We start from the raw sequence: 18,424 nt of genomic DNA, 5'->3' as shown, positions 1-18,424 counted from the left end.
CAACAGCGACACGTGGCTTGTGGCAACTGCATTGGAGAATGCAGTGCTAGACTGATCTCCAGGCAAATCATCTTCTCTTGTTGACCCTAAAGAGCCCACTCTTTACAATGAGCTTGCCATGATGGGAAAATTTTGATAAGTCATGACTTACCAGTTGTATGAGTCAGGGTTCTCCAGAGAAACAGAATCAATAGGGTGTAAGGAATTAGTGCACAGTTGTGGAGGCTGGTGAGTCTAAAATCTGCAGGGCAGGCCAGCAGGCTGGAGACAGAGGGAAGAGTTGATGTTACAGCTTGAATCTGACAATGGTCTGGAGACAGAATCTCATTTTCCTGTGGTGACCTCGGTTTTTTCCTCTTAAGGTTTTCAACTGATTGGATGAGACCACCCACATTATAGAAGCTAATCTGCTTTACTCAAAGTCAACTGATTTAACATTCATGATAATAAAACTATAGATAAAATATCACAGCAATATCTAGACAGGTGTTTGACCAAATATCTGGGCACCATCACCTAGCCAAGTTGACACATAAAATTAACCATCACATCAGCCAAAACAAAGGAAGAGATTTGAAGCAATAATAAATGGAACTCAGGGAACAGTCTTGATCCAAAAAGTCAAGATAGAATTGAGTTTGTCTTTGGCTCTGATAACCTGGCAGAAAGGAGGTCCTTTCCCAGCTTCTCTTAAACTGCTTATTATTCTCATGGATGGCCTCATTTGAAACATTTTAACTGTTACAAGTAACTTAATTGGATTGTATTTGCAAGGAGGACATTTTATAAATTAAACTTATAAAAGAAACTAGGAATGCCAATTCAGTCGATAGCTTTTCCTCTGGAACTTGGATAAGCCACAAGAATATGTTATATATATAACATCTAATGACACCATGGGAAAATACAGAAGATGGTTATTGATCCTTTTTCACACTTTCTTTCATACAGCACTGATAAATGTAGAAATCACACACTCTCATTGCTTGACTGCTTCTGTGTTCCTTCCCAAGTTAAGATTTGGATAGTGTCATTTTTAATAGCCTGGTACTATCTCAAATCCCCCCAGAAAATGTGGAAGGCAGGTCTTCTTTGGAACCTGAAACAAGCATATGTTTCCTCTGCTCATCCCCTGGATAGGGGGATAAGGACATAGAAATGAGGTTTAAGATTTTTGCACAACTCTATAATCTCTGGCAGAATAGGAGACAATAGCATTCTCAGATAAGCTTCTGCATCAGTCTGTCATATGTTCTTTGAGTTAAACTATGAAGAAAATCCAACCTCTCTTGGGTATGTAATTAGAAAAGAGAATTTTGATAGCCTTTCCAGATAATTGCAGATAATTTTTGAGACCATGCCAAAACTTGACAAGTTCAGTTCAGTTCAGTCGCTCAGTCATGTCTGACTCTTTGGGACCCCATGAACTGCAGCACTCCAGGCCTCCCTGTTCATCACCAACTCCCAAAGCTTGTTCAAACTCATGTCCATCATATTGGTGACGCCATCCAACCATCTCATCCTCTGTCATCCCCTTCTCCTCCTGCCTTCAATCTTCCCCAGCATCAGGGTCTTTTCAAATGAGTCAGTTCTTCGCATCAGGTGGCCAAAGTATTGGAGCTTCAGCTTCAACATCTGTCATTCCAATGAATATTCAGGACTAATTTCCTTTAGAATTGACTAGTTTGATTTCCTTGCAGTCCAAGGGACTCTCAAGAGTCTTCTCCAACACCACAGTTCAAAAGCATCAATTCTTCAGGGCTCAGCTTTCTTTATAGTCCAATTCTCACATCCATACATGACTACTGAAAAAACCATAGCTTTGACTAGACAGACCTTTGTTGGTAAAGTAATGTCTCTGCTTTTTAATATGCTGTCTAGGTTGATCATAACTTTTCTTCCAAGGAGCAAGTATCCTTTAATTTCATGGCTGCAGTCACCATCTGCAGTGATTTTGGAGCCCAAAAAAGTAAAGTCTATCACTGTTTCCACTGTTTCCCCATCTATTTGCCATGAAGTGATGGGACTGGATGCCATGATCTTAGTTTTCTGAATGTTAAGTTTTAAACCAACTTTTTCACTCTCTTCTTTTGCTTTCATCAAGAGGCTTTTTAGTTGTTCTTCACTTTCTGCCATAAGGGTGGTGTCATCTGCATATCTGAGGTTATTGATATTTTTCCAAGCAATCTTGATTCCAGTTTGTGTTTCACCCGGCCTGGCATTTCACATGATGTACTCTGCATTGAAGTTAAATAAGCAGGGTGACAATATACAGCCTTGATGTACTCCTTTCCCAATTTGGAACCAGTCGGTTGTTCCATGTCCTGTTCTAACTGTTGCTTCTTGACCTACATACAGATTTCTCAGTAGGCAGGTCAAGTGATCTGGTATTCCCATCTCTTTAAGAATTTTCCACAGTTTATTGTGATCCACACAGTCAAAGGCTTTGGTGTAGTCAATAAAGCAGAAGTAGATGTTTTTCTGGAACTCTCTTGCTTTTTCAATGATCCAATGGATGTTGGCCATTTGATCTCTGGTTCCTCTGCCTTTTCTAAATCCAGCTTGAACATCTGGAAGTTCACAGTTCATGTACCTTTGAAGTCTCACTTGGAGATTTTTGAGCATTACTTTGTTAGCGTGTGAGATGAGTGCAATTGTGTGGTAGTTTGAGCATTCTTTGGCATTGCCTTTCTTTAGGATTGGAATGAAAACTGAATTTTCCGGTCCTATGGCCACTGCTGAGCTTTCCAAATTTGCTGGCATATTGAGTGCAGCACTTTCATAGCATCATTTTTTAGGATTTGAAATAGCTCAGCTGGAATTCCATCACCTGCACTAGCTTTGTTCGTAGTGATGCCTCCTATGGCCCAGTTGACTTCACATTCCAGGATGTCTGGTTCCAGGTGAGTGATCACACCATCATGGTTATCTGGGTCGTGAAGATCTTTTTTGTATAGTTCTTCTGTGTATTTTCTTAAAGGTTAATTGTAGTATAGAATCTGAAACCATACCAATAAACATTCCCTGTGGTGTGGCATCAAAATTCATTTAAAAAGAGTTTTGCAGCATGCATTTTGTTGTTGTTTAGTTGCTAAGTCATATCTGACTCTTGTGACCCCATGGACTGTATTGCTTATCTGCAGAGTATGGGTTTACTGCATTATAGTCATCTTCTAAAGGTTGACACACCTAATTATATGATATCAGAACATTCATTAATGTCACTACCGAACTAACTTAAAAGATCTTTAAGTATTAGGAAGTTGTCAGGCTGACAGTGGCAAATACAGTTTTTTAAATTCTGATTTTCACTTGAAAGCTCAAATTTTATCACCGGCCACAAAAACTCTCAACCGTTTTCCTCAAAGTGACAGGATCATTTCTTTCACTTAAAAAAAAAAAGAAAGAAATGTCTACCAAATACATCAATGCATCAATAGGAAAATCCAGAATTAGTCTGAGAGTAATTTTTTTTAAGTAAAACTGGTGTTTTATGAAAAAAGTGACGAGTTCAATTGTGTTCAAACTCATGTACTTTTCTGGAAGATATTCATTGTACTTTGGAATGCCCGGAAATGCTTTGTGTGCCCATTTCTTCACACAGGATATTTAAAAATCCTGTATTCAAAAGTCTTGATTTAATGAACTTCATAATTTTTGATGCTTTTTAAGCAAATCATTTTTGCTGCTTAAGTGAAATTGGCATTTCTGCCTTGCAAGCGTGTGGTGGTAAAGAATGCAATGACCTAGTGGGCAGCCTGGAGTCATCGCCTTGATCCCACTGGGTCACTAGCAGTTTTACCTACTGTCAATGCAGAAGCCAACACAATACAAAGACAATGCTTTAGCAGTACTATAAAAATAGCTTGAGGGCCCTTAAAGGTTCTCAGAGCCCCCGGGGCCTCCATGGACCATACTGGGAGAACGGGACACTGATGAGCAATAGTAACATTTATCTTCAGCAACAAAAGGAGAGGCTTTTTAAGTCTCTTTCACACAGAAGGAGGTGAATAAGATTTGTCTGCTTCATTTACACTCTTCTCTTATAATTTTATCTAAGTAAAGAGTAACCTGACTGCTTTCTTAAAAGATTCTTTTCTATCTTACTCTAAGTATACTCCATGTAAGATTTTAAAAGCTGGAATATTGGGGGATTTGGTACCTTGCAATCCAACTGTTTTCTTGCCCTCTGACTTCTCAAACTGTGATAGGTTATGCCGTAAGCATCACTCCATTGAGGGATGAGGCTCCATTGAGGGATCATCAGGAAAGTTTAGTTCATGTGAGGTCTTATAATGATCTGTGGGTGTGTTTGTTTAGGTATCAGACAGTCCAGGAGGTGGTATTGGTGAAACATATCCTGAAATCTAGCTGTAATGGGTTCTGACCCTTTGATTAAAGGCATTTAATGTGCAGTGAAATAAGAGGCAGTTTGTGAGAACTTTCCATGAGCTAGCTTGAAAGGATTCCAGTGACAGGAACCTGGACTAGACCATACTGGATTGACAATGACAAGAAAGATCTCTAGTAAAAGTCTTCTTTGCAAGAATAATCTGTTAGAATAGAGTGTCAGTTACAAATCTACACTTAGGTTGAGCTTTTGCATTGGTCAGTTTGAATATTTTAATTAGCAAGTATTGGAGAACCTCCTTTTTTCTCCAGAGAAAATATATTACAATTTCTTTTGCAGACTAGGTCTGATAAAGACTAGGGGAAAAATTCTTTTTCAGTCCCAGTTTGAAAAAAAACATTGATTAGATAACAAATAGAGTTAATCACAGTTTACTGTACTCCCCAGATTCAAATGTGTGAAAAATATTCTAAAGAATATATTTGGTAACTGAATACCTGTCATGTTATGAGGTTTGTTATTTTTATTTCAAAGAAGTTAAATAATGAAGAATTGATGTATTTAAAAGGTTGGACACAAAAATTCTTCAAAATACCTCTAATAGAGCACAGCTAAAATTGCAACATGTCATTATGCAGTAATTCCTGCATATCTTGACCTGGGGATAGAATTTAAGGAATCCAAGTCTTTGGCCTAGCACAAGTCAAGGTCAGGAGCAGGCCAAGTGCTGATGAGGCTTGGAAGTCAAGAGAACTGTCTTCCTTGCTGGTGGGGTGGGAGTTGGTCGAACATGAGAAACAGTTTGCAATACCCCAAATCTGAAAATAAACATACCCTATAGAGCCAGAAATTTCATTTCTAGAAACATTTCCTAGAGAAACCCTCACATATGTGCACAAGGAGAAATGTAGAAAGAATAATCACTGCAGCCTTATTTATAACAGCAACATTAAGAAAAGCTCTGAATAGCCACTATTAGGAAATGAATAAATAAGGGGTGAAATAACCAAACAATAAAATAATAAATAGTTGAAAGGAGTAAGTCAGAGTGGTATGTTGTAGATCTCTCAACAAGAACAGCTGCCGCTGCTGCTGCTAAGTCACTTCAGTCGTGTCCGACTCTGTGCGACCCCATAGATGGCAGCCCACCAGGCTCCCCCATCCCTGGGATTCTCCAGGCAAGAACACTGGAGTGGGTTGCCATTGCCTTCTCCCATGCATGAAAGTGAAGTCGCTCAGTCATGTCCGACTCTTAGTGACCCCATGGACTGTAGCCCACCAGGCTCCTCCGCCCATGGGATTTTCCAGGCAAGAGGACTGGAGTGGGGTGCCATTGCCTTCCCCACAACAAGAACAGAGTTTATATTAAATATCGCTGTGGAACTTCTCGTTTAGTTCAGTGGTTTAGAACCTGCCTGCCAACGCAGGGGACATAGTTTGAGTCGTGGTCAGGAAGATACAGCATGCCACAGGGCACCTAAGCCCGTGCACAGCCACTGGGGTTCGTGTGCACTGGAGCCCATGCTCCGCAACAAGCGGAGCGACTGATGAGAGGCTCGTGCGCTGCGATTGGAGACGAGTCCCTGGTCAACACAGTGAGAGAAAGCCCAAGCCCAGCAACGAAGACCCGTGTGTGGCAACGAAGACCCAGTGCAGCCGAAAGTTAACTATAAAAAACATATATGTATTAAAGTCAAGCTACTAAAGGTATATGCACATCATTGTACCATTAATGAAACAAGATAAAATAAGCAGCATATCATATTGTATTGTGAATACAGTTATAACCAGCGGACTGGTTATAACCACTGTCTGGGAGACAGTGAAGGACAGGGAAGCCTGGCATCCTGCAGTTCATGGGGTTGCAAAGAACTGGGCACGACCTAGAGACTGAACAAGCACAAACAAGGGCAAGGCCCCAGTTTAGTTCCTGTTACTGACTAGCTGTGTGTCCAGGAATAAGTTATGTAACCTCACTAAGTTGCTTCCCCTCATCTCCAACTGTATTTGCCTCTTGGGGATATTGTGAAATCTAATGGAGCTCACATAAAGCACCTGGTACACAGCATACAGATCAAATGCTAGCTTCCTGTTTTATAATGTACTGCTTTGTAATATTGACTCAGGTCAGTTCAGTCGCTCAGTCGTGTCTGACTCTTTGTGACTCCAGAGACTGCAGCACGCCAGGCTTCCCTGTCCATCACCAACTCCTGGAGCCTACACAAATTCATGTCCATCAGGTCAGTGATGCCATCCAACCATCTCATCCTCTGTTGTCCCCTTCTCCTCCCGCCTTCAGTCTTTCCCAGCATCAGGGTCTTTTCCTGTGAGTAGGTTCTTCGCATCAGGTGGCCAAAGTATTGGAGTTTCAGCTTCAGCATCAGTCATTCCAATGAATATTCAGGGTCAATTTCCTTTAGGATGGACTGGTTGGATCTCCTTGCAGAACTCTTTGAAGAACTCTCAAGAGTCTTCTCCAAAACCACAGTTCAAAAGCATCAATTCTTCGGTGCTCAGCTTTCTTTATAGTTCAACTCTAACATCCATACATGACCACTGGAAAAACCATAGCTCTGACTAGACAGACCTTTGTTGGTAAAGTAATGTCTCTGCTTTTTAATATGCTTTGTAGGTTGGTCGTAGCTTTTCTTCCAAGGAGCAAGTGTCTTTTAATTTCATGGCTGCAGTCACCATCTGCAGTGATTTTAGAGCCCGAGAAAATAAAGTCTCTCACTGTTTCCGCTGTTGTCTCATCTATTTGCCATGCAGTGACAGAACTGGATGCCATGATCTTAGTTTTCTGAATGTTGAGATTTAAGCCAACTCTTTCATTCTCCTCTTTCACTTTCATCGAGAGGCTCTTTAGTTGTTCTTCACTTTCTGCCATAAGGGTGGTGTCATCTGCATATATGAGGTTATTGATATTTCTCCCAGCAGTCTTGATCCAAACTCCATACTTTTGTATAAATTAGAAAAAGGCTCTGTAGGGAGAGAGGGCTGCAGTGGGCCAGCATATTCTTCCTATTTGTCTTATCACGTCCTTCCTTTCCTCTTTAAATGCACGTGTGCATACATATGCACACAAGCAATAACTCACAAACTCCTTAGAGTAGATGCTAAGCTTTCAGAGAATTTAATTTCATGCAAGCATGATGCATCTCTTGTCTCACAGGCTCCCAAAAATTATATCTCAGTGAAACTGGAAATTATTTAAACTTATTTTAAGAAAAACAATGTCTTGTTGAAGTCTCATGGTGTATGCTCTCAGTTTCACATAGGCTTTCATAGAGATATAATGAAGACAGCTGAGCTTTCAATTACTTAAGCTATGGAGATACTAGGGTGTTCAGGAAAATCTAGAAACATCTAAATCAATAGTTTCCACTTTTTTTCAATTGCCATTTGAGGTAGCAGAAACGATAATAGATTCAAGTCTCTACACTTTTTTGTTATTTTTTTTCCTTCGTTATAGAGAATTTGTTAAAGAAAAATGTGGATGTCAAAATATCAGCAGCAAGAAAGATGAAAAGAAGGAACCGATCAGTTAAAAATGCTCTGCTACTTGGGCGATGTTGTAAAATGTCTACTGAAAATCAAGCTGACCAAAACGGTTGCTATCAACTCTCTGGTTTATCTCTAGACTGAAGCTCAGAGCTTCTTATAACTAAGCTTGGCCCACAGAGGAGGAAGGAGTGCAGAGAACAGGTAGGAAGAAGGCTAGCTTGCCAGGGCCTGCCACGTATGTTGCGCACTGCACAACACCACAGAGCACCATTGGTAGGAACCGCTGAGTATGCATATTCTTGAAAGATGTCAAAGTAAAGAATAGAAAAGGCCCCTATTGGCACAGAAGAGTACATCATCTCTGAAAAAGCTCACAATCCAATTCTATGGATGGAGCCCACCTCTTTTTTTTTACCTCCTTAAACAAATAAGTAGCAGATTTGTTGGAGAATCAAAGTCTATAATGTAGATAATATATAGATTTATTCAGTGGGATACCTCCCAAGAACATGAGAATAAAGAGAATAAAATGGATTGGAACCACACATAATGAATAAATTTACCCACTTGCAAAAGTTACCCAAAAGATTGAAATTAAGTAGCAAATACATGTGATAAACAGTTAAATCTAATTTAAAATGTAGATCAAACAGCCCCTGATGTATGTTGTGTGTGAAGTGTTAGTTAGTTGTGTGTGACTCTTTGTAACCCCATGGGCTGCAGTCCACCAGGCTCCTCTGTCCATGGAATTCTCCAGGCGAGAATACTGGAGTGGCTTGCCATTGCCTTCTCCAGGGGATCTTGCTGACCCAGGGATTAAACCCTGGTCTTCTGCATTGCAGGCAGATTCTTTACTGTCTGAGCCGCCAGGGAGCCCCATATACTGTGTAGTTTCCAGAGATAAGAAAAGGCAACAGTAATCAGTATTTGGAGATGAAGACATGGAGAAACTCATCTTTAATGAGGCTCCATTATTTAATGGAGAACCTCATCTTTCCATTAATAGACACCTGTGAGGAGTCCAGTCTATACAGTTTTTGCAGCTCTGAAGATACACTTACTAAACATGAAGAGAGAAAAAAGTACCGGAGAGGTTGGAATAGTATCTTGAGTCTCATTGCTTTGGTTGGAAGTGTAAAGTGGGTAACCACCCACAAAGGAACTTCTATTTATGTATGCAATTGAAGGTAAATTCACCAGCTCTTTTTAACTTCAATGCTTTGGTGATTCTGTTACATGGATGGGTGATTTATAAGGAAGAAGACCTGAAAGAAATTGTTACTTTCCATGAGCTGCTGCTACTCTTCTTTATCAATGTATTTGTGGGTGATTAAATTTTTAAATTTTGGTTAAAAAATATGTTATTCCAAATGTTTTGCTTCAAATCTGAATAGAGGGCCTTTGATGTAAGCAGTGCAGGACTGTTGTTTAATAATGTGATTTGGAGATCAAGCTCTTTACCTAATATGGTCAAGGTCTATTTTGAACTCTTTTATTTGAAAGTAGCGACAACAGATTAAGGACAAGTTTACACTGAAAATTGAAAGTAGGAATGTCTTTTTGACCAACACTTAATTTCTGGCTCTTTCAGATTCCACTTTGGTGAGATTTGGGAGGTTAAGTATTAAGATTATATTACTGTCCTGTGTAGAAAAGTAATTCTAATCTGCGTAAGGGTAAGCTTTCAGAGAAGTCCACCACTTGTTTTCATGGCACATTGATGGCTATTGGCTTGTGACACATTAGGAGGTCAAGTTCTTTGTCAGTTAACCATCATATTATCCTAACCACTCCTGCTAACCACAGAGCAAACGAACCAGAAGATAAGGTTCTTCCCTGGGTCATTAAATTTTTCCATTTTGGCAAATTTATATCTTTCCTGATGTAGCAAAGTAGCATTAAGCACTGTAATTTCAAGAGCTGAAGCAAAGTTGTTACAAAAAGAAGCCGGATGACTGCCGATAGAGTGGTGGTGGTGTGGGGAGGCTCCCTCTGCCCCAGTCTGTGCTCAGACTTTCAGGTCTCGAATTGGTTGTTTGCACAACCAGATGTGATTGGGCTCTGGGGTAAGAGTGAATAACCAAACTCACCAGGAACTGATGTAACAACAAACATTCCCCCTTCTTAACCATAGTGGTAAATATTACCATATCATGAGCAGATGACTGATGCTGCATAGTCAGGACCCGCTCTTTCAAAGAATGTTGGTTTCTGGGAAGTTGAGTGAATCTCACAAAGATGCTTGCTGTAATCGCGAGGGTCCGATAAAGAGAGAGGAAAACCCACACAGTAATTCAAACAAGGAATGTAGAATATACAGCATTATTAACTGTAATGGAACTGGACCTAAGAAATAAGCTAACAAGAAGCAGAACAACTCAGGAGCATCTGGGAATAGCAGAGCCCAGGAACAGCCACTAGCCCTGAATCTAAGATATAGCACCCAAGGAAGAAGCACCCACTGCTGGAGAGAGTGAAACCACGGCTCACGTGATGGCTGACGGGCACTGGGATGCTTTGCCGGAAGACCTCGCTGGAAACCCAGCCTCCAGGCTCTGGGGAAGCCATTCACACAGAGGCATCACACCCTGGAATTTACTGAAAAGCCACGTAGGTAGGTGCTACTGGGCCCCGGGCGCCATGGGCTGCTGCAGGCTACAGGGGCCTGGCCAGGGCAGAGGCCACACATCGCAAAGGAGTCTGGGGAAGAGGGCAGATCCCTCCTTCCCCTCTCCTGGCATAACATCCTGACAGATGGAAAAGGAAAAATATTTACAGGGCCCGTCTCAGTGCTCCTAGAGCAGGTAGCGGATGGTGGATCTGGAGCCGAGAGGCAATACATTGACCACCGGCACACTTACCAAGTCAGTCAGCATGAAATTAGTTCATAGAAAGGGAGATAATTTTGAAAAATACGTCATTCATGCCCAGGAAAGTTCAATAAGCTCTCCCAGTCCTAAAACAGAGCATAGGCCTCTGTTTGAGGAAGATGTTTCTGGGTTCAGATCGTCACTCCTGGGAGGCTATGGATAACCACCACCCAATTCCCGTCTTGTTTCCTAAGATCACTGATAACTATCTTGCTACTTGGGCGGGGTACAGTAAAACCAACCTGGTTATAATTTTCTTAGATTTCTGTCATTTCATGGCCTATATGCCCCCTATTATAATCCTATTACCTTGGTTAATCTTGGGTGTTTCACGCCTCTTCAACTATGATGATCATCTGTAGGTAACAGTTACATGTGGTGAACTTTCCCTACCAGATGTTCTGAGCTTTCCAGGCCTTAAGTTCCAAGATGACCTTAATTCCAAGTGATAAAATACCTCTCACTGTAGTCCCCTTTATGCCTATAGAAGGAACTCTAATGCCCTCCAACCTGACCTGAGAGAGGTAAGATCATTTGTCTTTTTAGGCCAATAGTGTCTGATTCCGTGAAATACTAAAGAACTTAGTAGCCTTCCTAACAACCTTTCTTATTCCTTGGAAATAAGCTTTGCAAAGGATTATTAATAAAATGAAAGGAACACATACTCAGAAAGATAAGTGTTTATTAACTGTGTAACTTTAGTCACTCTTTGTGCCGTTTTTTTAACAAAGCTAAATGTATTTTAAGAGCAACCATTTTGTTGGGTTATCATGAAAATCAACTGTGTTGATTTTGCTAAAGCACTTATGCCAGTGCCTTATACAGAGCGAACATCTGAAAGTGATATATGTGACATGATATGAAAATTAAAAAATGAGTAGAGAAATTATGCCCATCTTGGGAAAAAAGTTCAGTAAGAATAAAGCATTGTAATAAGTTTTTGCGATAAAAGGCAAGTATTGTACCCATTGGTACTAAACTGAGTCTACTTCCATTGAATACAGTCAAACATGTCCTATTTATTTGACTTTTATTTGGACATGTGAGCATGTGAAAATTTAGACGACCTGGCTATTTAGGACCTAAAAACCTTGAGGGAAAGCACTGTCTCCAGTGGGTTCATGAATTGCAATGCTTGGTGCAACATTCAGTGTCACTAGATGGCGGTGTAGAGCAATTAAAATTTGTACTTAAATGTGATTTTTTTTTTTAAGCATTTTATTTATTTATTTATTTAACACCAAAAACATTTTGTATTGGGGTATAGCTGATTACCAATATTGTGGTAGTTTCAGGTGAACACCGAAGGAACTCATATATACATATACATGTATCTATTCTTCCCCAAACACCCCCCTCCCAACCTGGCTGGTACATAACATTGACCGGAGTTGAATTTGCCATACAGTAGGTTTTTGTTGGTTATCCATTTTAAATATAGCAGTGTGTACATGACCTTCCCAAAGTCCTGAGCTATCTGCTACCCCCAGCAACCGTAAGTTTGTTTTCTGGTCTGTGAGTCTGTATTTTGTAAGTAATTTCATTTGTATCATCGTTAAGTGTGATTTTGATTAGTTTTTAAAATTTAATTTTCAAATAGCTGTGTGAACTGAAAATAATGTGGGTAGGTTTACCAGGCTTTTTACTTTTACAAAGCTCATGTGGCAAGGGTGAAAGTCTTTGAGAATGAGTGGACTAGGAGGAAGAGAAGACTTTAGAAAGATAACTGAACACAAACCGAAGTTACACTCAGTCCTAGTTGGGATCATTACATGATGATGGAACAAATACGGTTCAAGGTCAAACTGTCAGAACAGAAACCAACTCACAGACTTAGAAAATGAACTTATGGTTACCAGGGGGAAGGGTGAGGTGAAGGGTTAGATTGGGAGTTTGGGATTGATTTTATTTAAAATAAATCACCAACAAAGATCTACTGTATAGCAAAGGGAACTCTTCTGAATATTCTATAATAACCTAAATGGGTGGATAGGGCGCTTCCCAGGTGGCACAGGGCTAAACAATCCACTTGCCAATGCGGGAGATGCAAGAGATGTGGGTTCGATCCCTGGGTCGAGAAGATCCTCTGGAGTAGGAAATGGCAACCCCTGCAGTGTTCTTGCCAGGAAAATTCCATGGAGAGAGGAACCTGGGGGTTACAGTCCATGGGGTTGCAAAGGGTCAGACACGACTGAGCACAGACACACACTCACAACCTAAATGGAAGAAAAATTTTTTAAAAATAGATATGTGCGTATGTGTAACTGGATCACTGTGATGTACATCTGAAACTAAGACAACATTGCTAATCAACTATACTCCAATATAAAATAAATGTTTTATAAATAAATAAAGGCTGTAACACTAAAAAATGTTCTCATCACAGTAAAGAAAAAATCTGTAATTATGTGAGGTGATGGATGCTAACTAAATTTATTCTGGTGATTATTTTGCAATATACACATATATCAAACAATTATGTTGTAAACCTTAAATTAATGCAGTATTATTTGTCAATTATACCTCAGTAAGACTGGGGAAAATAGAATAATGAACTATGTTAGTATAAATTTAAAAACTGAAAGACTGAAAAAAAAAAGGTCAAATTGTCAAATCTAAGCTGACATTGCCAAAATGGAAATGTAAGCTAAACAAAATGGAAATGTGAGCTAAACAAAATGGAAATGTGAGCTAAGAGAGAGCACTGGAAGAGTATGATTTGATATTATTATTTATATGTTACTTTCCAACAGTATTACCTAATGTTTCACTCTCTAATTCACATAAACCATGCTAAATTGAAAAGATGTTTTTTCTAGTCTTACTTTGGATTAGTGTCTTCACTCTGCAAAGGACATATTTTAGAGGGGTGTAAGCAATGAGATCAAAAGTTGTGTTTAGGATAGAGTAGTGGGTGAAGGAATGAGGCAGGAAGCCTGGCAAGATAGGAATGAGTGTTATAGATGGATGTTAAGGAGGCTATAAAGAAAGAAGGTGCTGGCCGTGTTCCGATGCTTGACTCACACAACGCGGCAGTAAAACTAGTTGCTTCAGCTCATTGCCTTCGATCTCCTCAATCAGTACAGCCTTGCCAATTTTTAAACCAGGCAGCAGAGAACAAGACTGGCTGGACTGCCACGCTACAATTCATTTATTATACGACACAGACCTACAGCTAGATTCCAACTATGCCATACCGTCAGAAAGGAGCCGATTTCACTTAACCTGTGTATGAAAGGCTTTTGATGGGCCTGAGATGGAGATAAGGGAAGTCAGCAGGCTCAGCTCAAACTTCAGAAAGGGTGGGAAAAGGAAACAGTCTAATAGCCTTGGGATAAAGAAGTAATGGAGATAAGAGATTCACAAGGTCAAGAAACGAAGAGGAAATAGAAAAGAACTTAAAAGGAAATTATCCCCTGGCTTCAGGAAATTAACTACTGATTCTTCCCTTGGTAAATTAGAGCCTTATATAGTTGGCAATGTCTGTGGTTTGAGAGGAATGTCTTTCTGACTGTGTTGTAACTCAGGACGCTTGTTGACGCCCCAAGGTATAACATTTCAATAATCTGGACCTTCAAGCTCCGAGTTTTAAGTGATTTTAGTGTTGTAATTCTTTTTGGTCTCCACAGAGTTTATCACAATTGAGCATGAATACTTCATTATCTTTGGATTATTAGACTTTGTCTGAGTTACAGAATTCCTGCTTTAGATATCTTCTAAAATTAACCAAGGGCAAACGTGTATAATTCTGAGGTATTGCCCTGGCACTCAAGGTTCAAGTGATAATTCAGTTGGGGAAAAAAATGCCTGTTACTGGGTCTAATGATACATAGAAAATGTTACTTCTGTTGCAGCTGGTATGAGAACCTTCTAGGAGGTTTTGTTTAGCAAGGACTGGGCCATTCATTCTAGAGACTCTGTTCTGTGAGTGTTAAGCTGGGGGTGGGTCATTGGGAGGGCCCTCAGGCAGAGGAAGAAATGAGATGGTCGGAAGTGAAGCAATTCTCATGACTATCTCTCCCGTGGCCTGTCAAATCTTCTACCACGTTTCTTAATGCACGACGTGCTTCGTGTCAGTAGATCCAGGGTTTAGGACAAACCTGAAGGGACTGGGCCTTGTGTCTTGTTGGCATGTTTGAACTTGGGGGTAAAGATGAAGGAGGAACCAGAAGAAATTATGATGTTAAGAATGACACATTGGCTTACTGTTGTCATTTATTTAGAGCAGACAACAGGTCATCCAGCTAGAGCAGGGCAGAGCTGGCACACCACACTTATTCTACGTTGGAGGCAAAGGTCTTAGCTGCTGGATCATCAGGGAAGTCCCTTCACACTTATTCTGCTGTTGTTCAATTGCTAAGTCGTGTCCAACTCTTTGTGATCCCATGGATTGCAGCACGTCAGGCTTCCCTGTCTTTCACTATCTCTCAGTTTGCCCAGATTCATGTCCACTGAGTCAGTGATACTATCTAACCATCTCATCCTTTGTCACCCCCTTCTCCTCTTGCCCTCCATCTCTCCTAGCATCAGGGTCTTTTTCAATGAGTCGGATCTTTGCATCAGGTAGCCCAAGTATTAGAGCTTCAGCTTCAGCATCAGTCCTTCCAATGAATATTCAGGGTTGATTTCCTTTAGGATGGACTGGTTTGATCTCCTTGCTGTTCAAGGGACTCTCAAAAGTCTTCTCCAGCACCACAGTTAGAAGGCATCGATTCTTCAGTGATCTTACTCTAATAGAGGGTAAAATAAACTCTTACACAATGAAATGAGTGAATGTGCAAGTTCCTTCTTTTTCAAGGCTGAAGTGTACTCTGTTCTAAGTCTATATCAGTTTTTCTTCACCCATTCATTTGCTAATGGACATCTGAGTTGTTTCCACATCTTGACTGTTATGAATAATGCTGGCAGTGAACATGGGAGTTCTAATATCTCTTTCAGAATATATGTCAACAATACGGATGAACTTTGAGGACATTATGCTAAATGAAATCAGCCAGTCACAGGAAGACATACTGCATGACTCCACTTATATGAGGTATCTAACAGAGTCAAATTCATAGAATCAAAGAGTAGAATGGAGGGGCTTCCTTGAATGTCCAATGGTTAAGGTTCTGCACTTCCCATGCAGGGGGTGTAGGTTTGATCCCTGGCCTGGGAACTAGGGTCCCACACGCTGTATGGTGTGATCAGAAAAAAAAAGAGTAGGATGAAGGTTTCCAGGGAAGGGGGAAACGAGGAGATACTAAGCAATGGACAATTTGATTAGTTTCAAATTAAGTGAGATTGTTTTCAGTTAAGTGAGATAAAAAAGTATAAACAAGTTCTAGAGATCTGCTGGACAATGTTGTGACTATAGTCAGTATTTGTGTTGTAATTTAAAAATCGTTAAGAAGGTAGATCTCACGTTAAGTGTTCTGATCATAATAAAATAAGTAAAAAGACATGAACAAACACAGAGACTATTGAGGCACCCCCTCTGTCACACTCTATCCTCTTTATTGCAACCCTTATATTAGCCAGGGCCTCCCTGCAGCTTGAAGGGTTAGGTAAACCAAATAAAGGAGAAATTGTCCCCTCAGTTTCCCTTATCTGTGAAATGGGGACTTAAAGGAGCCTCCCCTGTAAGACATGATGATCGTGAATAGAAAGCCTTTAGGTATTTCTGATAATATGGCTGAATATGGAAAAATGTTACTTCTTATTATCCTTAAAAAGTGAATTGGGGAGCCGTTAGTTAAAAGCCATGAAGTTTCAGCTATGCTAGATTAACAGGTTCTAGAGATGGGCCATATAGCATGGTGCCTGCAGTTAACAACACGGTACTGTGCACTGTAACATGTAAGAGGGTAGATCTCATGTTAGGCGTCCTCAACACACACACACACACACAAAAGTAAGGACTCAGTGGAAGTCTGGGAGGTGCTGGATATGTCTGTTGCCTTGATTGTGGTGATGGTACAACGGGTGTTTGCGTGTGTCTAAACTCATCAGGTTGCACTCATTAAATATGTGCAGTTCTTTGTGTGTGAATTATATCTCAGGAAAGCTGTTGTGTATTTTAAAAGACCTAGTCCAGTACTCTCCATCGCAACAACAGAAGAAGGAGACATTATCCTCGTTGTTTACATTTTCCTCACCTTGTGTTATCACACAGAGCCTGAACACCGGTCGAAAGTGCCCGCTCTGAAGAAAACCTTGATGCTCTACTGTGGGGAAAGACCCAGAGTTCTTTTTTTAACTGATTTTTTTGTTATCCTATTTATTTTTTTATTGAAGTATAGTTGATGCACAATATTATGTTACAGGTGTACGATAGAGTGATTCACAATTTTTAAAGGTTATACTCCATTTATAGTTATTGTAAAATATTGGCTACATCCCCTGTGTTGTACAATATGTCCTTGTAGCTTGTTTGATATGTAATATGTTATATTTCTTACTCCCCAACCTCAATTGCCCCTCCCCACTCCCCTCTCCCCACTGGTAAACACTAGTTTGTCCTCTGTATCTGTGAGTCTGCTTGTTTTCGTTATATTCACTAGCTTGCTGGGTGGGTTGTTTTTAGATTCCACATATAAGTGGTATCATACAGGATTTGTCTTTCTGTCCGACTTCTTTCACTTAGCATAATCGTGAAGTCCATCCATCTTGCTGCAAAAGCTATTCGGCCATAAAAAAAGAAGACCCACAGTTCTTAAAGCTGGACAGTCCACCTCTCAGCTGTAGGCACTGTGGCCAAATGCCAAGCATTAAAATATCCCAAGAAAGGGGCTTCCCAGGTGGTTCAGTGGTAAAGACTCTGGCCGCCGAGGTGGGAGACACGGGTTCCGTTTCTGGTCTGGGAAGATCCCACATGAAGCAGAGCAGCTAAGCCTTCGCGCCATGCCTATTGAGCCTCTGCTCTGTGGCCTGGGAGCTGCAACTACTGAGGTCCACGCGCCCGGAGCCTGTGCTCTGCCTAAGAGAGGCCGCTGCAGTGAGCCTGGAGGAGGAAACGGCAGCCCACTCCAGTGTTCTTGCCTGGAGAATCCCATGGACAGAGGAGCCTGGCGGGCTACAGTCCAGGGGGCCGCAGAGTCAGACACGACTAAACTACCACCACCATCGCTGCAATGGGAAGCCCGAGAAGGCAGCTAGAGGGAAGCCCCTGTTTGCCAAACTAGAGAGAAGCCCGTGCAGCAACAGAGACCCAGCACAGCCAAATACAAGAAATACAGAAAGTTATTTTTAAAAATACTCTGAAAAAGATGAGGATGAAGCTAAAGCAGAAAGAAATCAGAAAACAATCATTTGAGTGACACTCCGTTACAACTAAGTAATACAGAATTAAAACTGAGCAAATTTTTTGTTACATTCCCGATAAGAAATGTGTGTGCTTTGAAACTTTTGAAATATTTAAGGCAAGAAGAAATAAAATGCATGGTAACCAGGTAAGGTCATACATTTAGGACAAAAAGTATTAAAATGAAAGAAATACGTGTCTTAAGTGAAATACTGAGATTTCATGAAGATGAATTACTCAGAGTTGGAAACACACGGGACCTCTAATCTATTAAGTGTCAGAGGGACGTGGCAGTAAAGATCAAGTGGAGAGCCAGATGCCAAGAAGTGAGGACATGATGGCTGTAGGTACGGCTTAATAATATTCCAACTTTGTGGAAGGGAGGGGACTTCAAAGAGAGAAGGGGAATGGTTGGCA

Source organism: Odocoileus virginianus, chromosome 12 (genome assembly GCF_023699985.2).
Source record: "Odocoileus virginianus isolate 20LAN1187 ecotype Illinois chromosome 12, Ovbor_1.2, whole genome shotgun sequence".
Classification (NCBI taxonomy): Eukaryota; Metazoa; Chordata; class Mammalia; order Artiodactyla; family Cervidae; genus Odocoileus; species Odocoileus virginianus.
This window is presented reverse-complemented; position numbering follows the sequence as displayed.